The sequence below is a fragment of the Octopus bimaculoides genome, chromosome Z (assembly GCF_046866305.1).
Source record: "Octopus bimaculoides isolate indiv1 chromosome Z, ASM4686630v1, whole genome shotgun sequence".
NCBI lineage: Eukaryota > Metazoa > Mollusca > Cephalopoda > Octopoda > Octopodidae > Octopus > Octopus bimaculoides.
This window is the reverse complement of record NC_142944.1, coordinates 41,938,186-41,949,086: the sequence shown is the minus strand read 5'-3', so window position 1 is coordinate 41,949,086 and position 10,901 is coordinate 41,938,186. Positions and strand designations below refer to the sequence as shown.

Below are 10,901 nucleotides of genomic sequence, written 5' to 3'. Positions count from 1 at the left end.
TATGTATGCGTGAGCGCGCGTACGAGTGTGTATGAGTCTTTGTGTTTGTCCTCACACCGCTTGTAAACCGGTGTCTAGCTAACTTAGCGACTCTGGCAAAATAATTGATGGGATACTCTCTTTTACTCTCTTTTATTTGTTTCAGTGATTTGATTGCGGCCATGCTGGAGCACCACCTTTAGTCGAACAAATCAACCCGAGGACTTATTCTTCGTAAGCCTAGTACTTATTTCATCGGTATCTTTTGCCGAACCGCTAGGTTACGGGGACGGAACCACCAGCATCAGTTGTCAAGCGAGATGGTGGGGGGACAAACACAGAGGCACAAACATATCATACATACATACATACATACATATCTCTCTCTCTCTCTCTCTCTCTCTCTATATATATATATATATATATATTTATAGTTTCAGCTTAGAGCTGCGGCCATGCTGATGCACCGCCTTGTTGCTACACTGTTATTACAGGGAGCCTCTTACAATTTGTGGCACTTGATGAAGAATGGAGTTTGATTTAGCAACCCACATTTGCACCTCCTGCCGCGAGGTAGGTTCATCTGGGACTCTCGACAGGAAGAGGTCCAGCTTTGATTTAAAAACCCCTACATCTACTTTGTGCAGGTTCCTGAAGCGCGATGGCATTGCTGGGATCTTTGGCACTATGCAGTGTCGTCCCGTTCTAGCATTGGTGTAGCTTTCAATGCCAAAATTTGGCACAATTACTTCCAGGATCTTCCATATGTATATTACTGCATACCTCTCCCGCCTTCTCTCCAGGGAGTAGAGTCTTAGCTGTTTTAGCCTTTCCCAGTAGCTGAGCAGTTGCAAAGAGACAATCTTCTTTGTGAATCTTCTCTGGATTGCTTCAAGGTCTGCTGTTAATTTCACACTGCTGGGTGACCACAGCTGTGAGCAGTAATCCAGGCGGCTGAGGACGAATGTCCTCCAGAGTATCATCATGGTTTCCTTATCTCTGGTTCTGAATGTTCTCAGGATCCATCCAGCCAATCGTCTGCACTTTGTTGCCATCCTGGTAATGTGCACTTGGAAAGAGGCATCATCACTCATGTCGATACCCAGGTCTCTCACTGATTTAGGCTCTGGGATTGAAATTCCCTGCAGACCAGTGTACTCTGTAAGTTTCATATTCAGTTTTGGGCGTTGGTAGCGCAGGGCTTGGAATTTTTCAGCATTAAACTGCATATTATTATCCTCAGCCCATCTGTAAACTGAGTCCAACTCCTGCTGCAGGTGTGCAACATCACTGGAGTTCTGTATTTTCTGCGAGACTTTCGTATCGTCTGCGTAGCTTGCAAGAGTGGCTATCCGGGCACTTGAAGGCATATCTGAGAGAGCGACTATAAAAAGCAATGGTCCCAAGACAGTGCCCTGTGGAACACCGCTCATTATTTGTGTTTTCATAGAGGTGGCTCCATTAGCCACTACTGCCTGACTTCTATCTTTCAGAAAGTCATGTAACCACTCTCCAAGTTTTCCAGCTATTCCAAGATCACGCAGTTTGTGGCATACCACACCATGATCCACTTTGTCAAAAGCTTTTGCAAAATCAAGGTATATTACGTCCACATTTGAGTTGTTGAGTAACTGCCTCAACACCCAGTCATAATGTTGTAAGAGCTGGGTCAGGCAGCTCCTACCTGGTCGAAAGTCATGTTGGGTATCACTCAGCAATTTATTTTCTTCAAGGAATGCAATTAGTTTTCCTCTGACTATCCTTTCCATGACTTTGCTGATGTGTGAAGTCAGAGAGATAGGCCTATAGTTTTTGGCATCTGCTCTGCTTCCCCCTTTATGGATTGGGCATATTATTCCCTCCTTCAGCTTGCTTGGCAGTCTGCCGTTTGCGAGAAAGCTCTGGAAGAGGATCTGGAGGGGTTTTGCCAGGGCATGTTTACACGATTTAAGGAGGATTGCTGGGAAACCATCAGGGCCAGCAATTGAGTTTGTGTCCACTTCATGTATAGCTAGTAGTACATCTTCTTCGCTAATGTTGCTGTATTCCATTGTAACTGCCTCACTGGTTATAGGGGAGGTAGCAAAGAAGTCCACTGGTTCGTTCAATTGTCTGTGCTCCAATGGAGTGGTGAAGACACTTTTGAATTGCTCATGCAGTACCTCACTGATCCTAGTTGGACTGTCTGTGAGGGAACCATCCTCTTCGCAGAGGGGTCCAATCTTGCAGCGTACTGAGGCTGTTTCTTTTGCGTAATGAAAGAAAGCCTCTGGTTTTGACTTAATGTTTATATATATATATATATATATATATATATATATATATATATATATATATATATATATACGACGGGCTTCTTTCAGTTTCTGTCTACCAAATCCACTTACAAGGCTTTTGTCGGCCTGAGGCTATAGTAGAAGACACTTACCCAACGTGCCACACAATGGGACTGAACCCGGAACTATGTGGTTGGTAAGCAAGCTACTTACCACACAGCCACTCCTAATTTTTGAAAAAGTGATGGTGGATTCAATACGTTCGACCAAACATTTCAAGGTGGTGCTCCAGCATGGTCGCAGTTTTATGGACTAAAACAAAAGATTACAGTTGAAAAGATTTGAGGATGTTGTAATAATTCTTTCTAATATAGACACAAGTATTAATGGTGGAGAATTCGATGACACAAAATTGCTTGTTTGCAAACCAAAGGTGTGTATCAATCTTGTATACAGCAACATGTCCTTATTTTGTTTTTATTTACTCTAGCATCTTTTGCTCGTTTCAGTTATTAGACAACGGGCATACTGGGGCACCGCCTTGAAGTATTTTAGTGGAACAAATCAACTCCAGTACCTTTTTTTCTATTTTAAGTTTGGTATTTATTCTATCGGTCTTTCTTGCCGAACCGTTTAAATTACGGGGACATAAACACCACACCGGTTGTCAAGCGATGGGGTTAAACACAAACACGTAGAAACACACACGCAAGCGCACGCGAATATACACAGTTTCTCTCAACTGAAGTCACTCACAAGGTTTTGGTCTGTAGGGATAGTGTATGGGTCTAGTTGCTTTTGATAGCTCGAATGTGTTAGTGTCGCAGGTTTTTTTTAATGGAAAAAGTAATCGGAGGAGAACTTGCAGTTATACGACCAGGTAAATGACCTTCACTTAGCGGGCTTATGTGGAGTTGATGCATGTTAGCAACATGTGAAGTGCCGATGAAAATAGATATTACTAGATGATTAAAAACTTAATAACACCTCGGTTAGTTGCCTCGAATGTGTTAGGGTCGTAGTTCTTTTGCTAGAACTACGACCCTAACACATTCGAGGCAACTAAAACCATACACTAACTCTATCCATTTCGACGCAATTAAACCCATACGCTATTCCTACATAATTTGAAGCAATTAACCCATAGAAGTTAGGAGAACCCAAAATTGTTCTTATTGCAACGATACACTACGTATTTCCTTCGATAGGTCATCATTATCTGGTCGAGTTTGCTTAGACATTTTTAACCCGCACATGCCATCCACCTCAGTCTTACATTAGTTGAGGGAGGTCTTCGGGGAGGTATCCAGTGTCTTTTGTGAGCTGAGCTGCATATTATGTTGTATTCGAATGACCTGCTCGAATATGGCCGTGATTTGGCATTTGTAGCAACAAATCACTTGCCAGTTCTCGTTTAGCTTACTAGAAATGTCCTGCAAAGCACAAGTGCCTTTATATATATATATATATATATATATATATATATATATATATATGCTGCTGGCCGTGGTGAGAGGGATAACTCCCTTGGCAAACAGGACACAGTCGTGTGTCGATAAGCCAGCTGGAGGAGATGTCCTCCTGGGGCTAAAAGCAACAGTAACATCCACCCCTAGGGGTCAGCCACACGTAAGTGGCAATATACTACACTTTATATATATATATATATATATATATATATATATATATATAATATTAGGGATAAAAATCCAAATTTACAGGTAAAAACTCAATTAAATTCAATTTATCAAAAATTAAAATTAAATTTAATTTCACAGTATATAATATATAAATATATAATTTAGAGAAAAGAACCAAAATTCATGAACTCATCCATGACAATCCACAGTCATATTATTACTTTGTATTTTATTATAGTTCTTTTTAGTGTATTTTTCTATATGTGACTGGATTTTCAGGGATGAGTTCATGAACTTTGGTTCTTTTCTCTAAATTATATATATATATATATATTAATCATCTAGTACTGTCTATTTTCATCGGCTTTCATATGTTGCTAACACGCATCAGCTCCATCTAACCACCCTAGTTCAAAGTCATTTAACTATTCGTATTACTGCAAAATCTCTACCTATTACTTTTGCTAGCAAAAGAATTGTGACCCTAACACATTCAAGGTGAGTTGATCTACATACGTTGTGTTTGAACGACCTGCTCAAGTACGGCCATATTTTGGCATCTATAGCAATAGGTCACTTGACAGCTCTTGTTTAGCTCACCAGCAATATCCTGCAAAGCACAAACGACTTTGTTTTGTAATGACGGAAACAGGCAGATATCTATACAGCTGTTTCTTGGTGGGATGAGTTCGTCAAGACATGTTTAAACATAGCTTAAATAGATGGTATATGTAAATAATATTACAGTATTTGATGGCACAGAAGAAAGATGGGCATATTAGATGCATCTCAATTTCAGTAGTGCATATTTAGGAAAAAAAAGTTTTCAGTGCATTAAAGCATGTTTTCAAGTCCAACATCGCATTTAGGACTCGAGGTGATTTTTTAAAAGATTTTTTTCCCACAGAAATGCGCTTCCTATATGCCATTAAATATGGTAATTGATGAAAGAAGGACATAAAATCGCACCCAAAATCAAACACAACGCCTATGCACACTCACACGCATACTCATACACACATAGATTCTTTCTCTCTCCTGTCTAGCTTTATCGCTGTCACTCCATCTTTATATATCGCTCAGATACGCGCATGCACGCACGCACGCACGCACGCACGCGCAAACAGGCTATGCAGAACATAAATGAAAACAGATTTGCGGATATATTTTAAATAAATTCATATATCATCTAGCTTATAAAGAAATTTAAAGATTTATATGTTTAAATTTTAATTCTAGGAAAATTGAGAAATTGCAACGATTGCTATCTGAAAATGTCTGATGTTCGAAGTTGAATTGTTTTCAGAATGTAATTTCAAAACAAATTTCAGATGTCTGTTGGTCAAGATTTTGCCGTGTGTGTGTGGGTGTGTGTGTGTGTGTGTGCGTGTGTGTGTGTGTGTGTGTGTGTGTGTGTGTGTATGTGCGCGCGTGCGTTTATGTGTGTGTATGCATGCATGTATGTTTACACACATCTGCGTATACATGCATATATATTAATATATACACATATATACACTCATATATGTATATATCGATATACACATATGCTTATATATATATAATATATATATATATATATATATATATATATATATATATATATATATATATATATATATATATATATATATATATATATAGATAGATAGATAGATAAATATAGATATATATATATACATATATGCATATATATACACATATATATATATACATATGCATTTATATACACACACACACACACACATACACACACACACACACATACACACACACGCACACAGAAAGACCGATTTGAAGATATGAACATTAACTGTGATGATTAGTGGTCCATCAAAAACAGCCCTGCAGGCTTTTATCTGCCTGCCAGGCAAGCACTTGAGTACTTTCGCAATTTAACTGTCAACTCAAATAAGTCAAGTGGGTTAATAATTGTCCAACCACAATTGAGGTCAGACTTTTCCCCCCGAAAAGTTGTTAATCCAATCCCTTAAAGTAACTTTGAATTAATCTTGTCAATAAGAATGAGATTTGTAAAGGAAAATCTCTCATATTGCTAAAAAGGTATTAAAAAAATTAAAAAAATTGGGATATATTTTTAGTTAAGTAAAATATATTTTTGTCTGACCATGTCTCACTCTCCAGACGAACGCACGTATGCAGACTCATTTAGACACGTGCACCGATACGCCACACCACGCAAACCCACTTACGTGTGCTTGTACACACAAACATGTACACACATAAACACACCCACCCACAAACACCCACCTATATAGAGAGATAGAGAGATAGGTATACACACACCTACACACCCACACACACATATTTATGCGTATACACACACACATATATATAAGTCTGAGTGTGTAACTGTGTGCTTATATATGCTTACACACACACACACACACACACACACCCATAGACACACACAGACACACACACACACATACACACACATATATATACGTTTACATATATACACACATATATATATATATATACAGGTACATATATATGTATATATATATGTATATATGCATATATATTTATATATATGTATATACATATACTTTTATGTGTCTGTATACATTTGTATATCTGCGCGTGCGTCTATGTATGACTGGGTACGCGTCAGTGTTTCAATGTATAAATTGTACTGACTCGTTGGGTGAGATGTGTCTTACAGTAAAAATTGTGGCGCACCTGCGAAAGCAAAGCTAAGTATTTACTTCTTCAATAAAAGTTTCATTGTTTCTCTGTTATTAACTTTATATGTTTGACGGAAAACATGGAATAATATCCGAATAAAGAATTAATTTCAGAATCACCAACGAAGTTGCTGTGATATTGTCTTCAACAAAACATAACCGATGGAAAACAGCACAAGTTCAGTATGTAGCAGCGTGAGAGTAGGTGTCTAATCATGGCAAATAAATAGACAGAATAAAGGATATGAATACTGGTTAACGACCAATAATGTACAATCGCAAATACAGTGGTTGGTATGGGATTTCTTTGGAAGACCGCTGGAATAATGTTTCTTGGTAGTTTTCAAAGCTCGGAGAGCAGGGAATCTTTCCGTTTCGAGCCGCTACTTTTTCGCATTGAGCGGTCAAAGCTCCAGTACTTCGGACATGTGATTAGAATTACGGGGTGTCTCGCAGCTGATAACCGTCCAGTTTCTGTGACTGAAGAGGAGATAACCGCTCCGAAATGCTTGTATCTCACAGTCTGGATAGGTGGGGCTGCGAGCCGATTTAGGTGTATTAGCATCCTATGTCATCTTCATCACCGTCATCCTCATTGCCGTGGTCATCATCGCCGTGGTCGTCATCGCCGTGGTCGTCATCGCTGTGGTCGTCATCGCTATGGTTGTCATCGCCGTGGTCGTCATCGCCGTGGTCGTCATCGTCGTCATTGTCCTCGTCGTCGCTTCAGATAATCAGTTGAACTTAAACCAATCAAGGAGAGAAATCTTTACAAATCTGAAGTATAAGTTTTATAACAATAATAGAAAGAACATTTTAAACATTAGATTCGAATAATAAAAATCATCAATAAATAAAGTGAATAAATGCATAAATATTCCCTTCCATTCATCTATCCATTCACACGTCTATCCTTTCATCTTCACCATCTGAAAGTCTCTTCCTTGACGACATCATCCAATATAAGTCAATACACATTTTCGTGTAGACATTTTATCCGATGTGACGGGCGCCTGCCTGCTAAACCGGCCTGATACAAGCACAAGTTATGTTGCTGATTAAGTGGCTCAGTAATTAGGTCAAAAGCTTAACAATTATTATTTCCTTTCATTCAATATAGACTACTTTAAAACTCTCTCTCTCTCCCTCTCTCTTACTCACAAACACATACCACATACAGACACACGAATGCATACATATGTACATGCATATATATATATATATATATATATATATATATATATATATATATATATATATATATATATATATATATATATATATATATATATATATATATATATATACAGTTCTATATTTAAGAGATGAGGAATTATGTACATTATTTACATTATTTATATTATTTACATTTGACGGATATTTGTCCTCATCTTTGTGGTTAACAACATTTTCAAAAGGACCGGCTGTGTGGTAAGTAGCTTGCTTACCAACCACATGGTTCTGGGTTCAGTCCCACTGTGTGGCACGTTGGACAAGTGTCTTCTACTACAGCCTCAGGCCGACCAAAGCCTTGAGGGTGGATTTGGTAGACAGAAACTGAAAGAAGCCCGTGATATATATATATATCTATATATATATATATATATACAGAGATAGAGAGAGACATACACTCACACGCACACATATGACTTTGGGGTCGATAAAATAAAGTACCAGTCATTACTAACACTTTCCTCACAATATTTCAGTTATTGCACATAACTGGAACACAAATGTTAAAACAATTTCAAGAATAACTAAATTAATAATATTGATGTTGACAATAACGATGAAGATTATTCTCCGTTGCTGCCCTGAATGTTTTGCAAAATTCCGCAATGGTTAGTTTAAAATCCCGAGGTGGAAACTGCAAGCACGGAGGTTGGAGTAAAAGTAAGAAACAGTTTAAAAAGCAAATGACGTGACGCTTATGAATGTCGGTGCTTATACAGGGTGTCCACAAGATCTGGGTACATGGAGTAAATAAAATCATAACATAAACAATTAAATATAAGAAATAATAATTTCTTAAAGTATTTGTTAATCCCCATGTACCCAGACATTGTGGACACCCTGTACATTGCTTTTGTATTCTATCATTTTTGTAATTTTTATTCCTTCCCCCTTATTTCACCCTTATTTCCCTCTCTTATTTCCCTTCTTTTTTTCTTTCTTTCTTTTTAACTTTTGTAATTTTCTTTTGTTCCTTTTTATGTCTGTGTTTACTTATTTCTTTACTTTTTCTGCTGCATAATTTTGGTACACCTCAAATTTTCAGTTCCATCTTTTACTCTTCGATGTTTTAATGCCCTCACTTTCCTATTATCGCACTTCTGCAACACGATGGTCTGACTGGACTTTGCATTGGCGGTCTGTTGAAGGGAAGGAAAAACAAAGTAAAATTAATTAAAAGATTTCGATCTCTGTGACCAGTAACCAGGAGACCAGCATGGTTAAACGATTCCGTCGCACCCTACCAGGTTTCGTCCTCTTGCTCTCCACCTCCTCCATCACTTTCTAGGGGACTTAACTAGTATCTCCCTATCTCTTTCCAACCCCTGCCATCGTCAGATTGGACTGGTATTAGTCTTGCTCATCCCTTTATTCACCCCACAACTCCCGTAATACCCAGCCTACCACCATCGCTCCCAGCCGAACTCCACCACCAGTATAAACGCTCATCATCCAACTCGCCTCTCTACCTCCATCGCTAACCTCCCCCACCTTCCCCTTTTCATCCCACCACTCCCGTTACAGCTAGCCTGCCTGCCTGCCTGCCTGCCTGCCTGCCTGCCTGCCTGCCTGCCTGCCTGCCTGCCTGCCTGCATCGTGTCCTTCACCCGAGTCCCACCACCAGAGTTAATGTTGATCACTCAGCTATCCCTTCTGCCTCCAGCGCCATACGTCCCCCAACAACACCCCTCCTCATCTGAATTCCAATTTTAATGCCGACCCAACTGATACTGCCAGTTCACCTCCAGGCTGTGTTCTTTGCACCTGTACAAGTCGCTATTTGAAGGCCATCAAATGTCACTTGTGCAGTCTAAGTTACCACAGGAGCTGCGTGGGCATTACTAAGGTTCAAACCGGAAGTTTTTCTAACCGGACATGCAACCAATGTCACGCTCTGACATCCTTAGTAGAACAGTTCCTTGTTCCGAAGTCCAGATCCCTATTGAAGATTTTGCCGCCGTCTTCCAGGATTTGTCCAAACTGAAGCTCGTTAATCGGATCCTAAAGGGTGCTCGGACTTGTTTCGCCCGTTTTCTCTCGAAATTGCTGAAGAACGTCTGCCTATCCAACAATCGGACTGGCAGAAACTGCTCCTGTTCCTTTTGGTCTCCCTCTACATGACAGATAATTAATATCCGTTGTGAGGCTTCTGCTCATGCGACCAGGGCTTTCACCAATTTACCCTCTGGGTCCCCAAAGATCATCCTCAAACTTGACCATAAGAAGGCTTTTAACTCCATCAGTCAAGACTCATCCTCCGCGCTGTAAGGCAGAATTACACACCACTTTATTACTTTGCTTGGCAAGCCTATCGGGAGTCCTTCTACCTTCGTTTGGTGACCACCCAGGGCGATCCACTTGGTCCTGCTCTATTCTCATTGGTTACTGATGATATTACCAAGATGGGAGCCGACCTAAACCTAAATGTGTGGTACTTCAATGATGCATGTTTGGGAGGTCCTCATGAAAATGAGGACAATGATCGAGGACAGTGATCGAGGAATTTGGTCGCAGAGGTCTTAGCGTTAACAGCTCCAAATGCAAGCTCTGGCTCTTCAACCACCTAGCTTCGCATGAGAAGACAACTAAATTATTTGTTGAGTCTCTCCTCTCAACTGCTATTCTTCCTTCATCAACGTGGTGCTCCCTAGGAGCCCCAATTACTGACCTAGCTTTCGAGTCCATCTTTAGATCCAAAATGGATAACCTCGAACAACTTTTAAGAAACCTTGAAGTAATTGAGCCCCACTAAGGTTTTTTTATACTTAGGAATTACATATCAATTCCTAAGCTATGGTATTTTCTGAGAGTTAGTCCCTCTTACAGATTCCTGTCGTCCCTCCTTTGACGACCTAATCTTCAGGAAACTCGAATTTCTAGAATGTCTTATAAATCTCCACTATGCCAATAATAGATTAGATTTTGGGAATCCGCATCAGTTTCTTTTGCGCTTTTCTCGTGAAAAGAGTATTATAAGGTCTTTCTGTAAATTTCTTAGTACATAACCTACCACACGTATGATAGGTACAAATGAGAATTCAAGCATGTATGTATGTATGTAT

General features: G+C 39.4%; 1 long non-coding RNA gene across 1 annotated transcript in view; it reads right to left on the bottom strand.

Annotated features, from left to right (window-relative positions):
• Positions 1–6,445: 6,445 nt before the first annotated feature.
• LOC128249591 (uncharacterized) overlaps positions 6,446–10,901 on the bottom strand; it is a 30,182-nt gene continuing 25,726 nt past the window's right edge. Inside the window, exon 4 of the long non-coding RNA XR_016244765.1 lies at positions 6,446–7,383. This is a non-coding gene — a long non-coding RNA (uncharacterized LOC128249591). The remainder of the gene's footprint in view (positions 7,384–10,901) is intronic.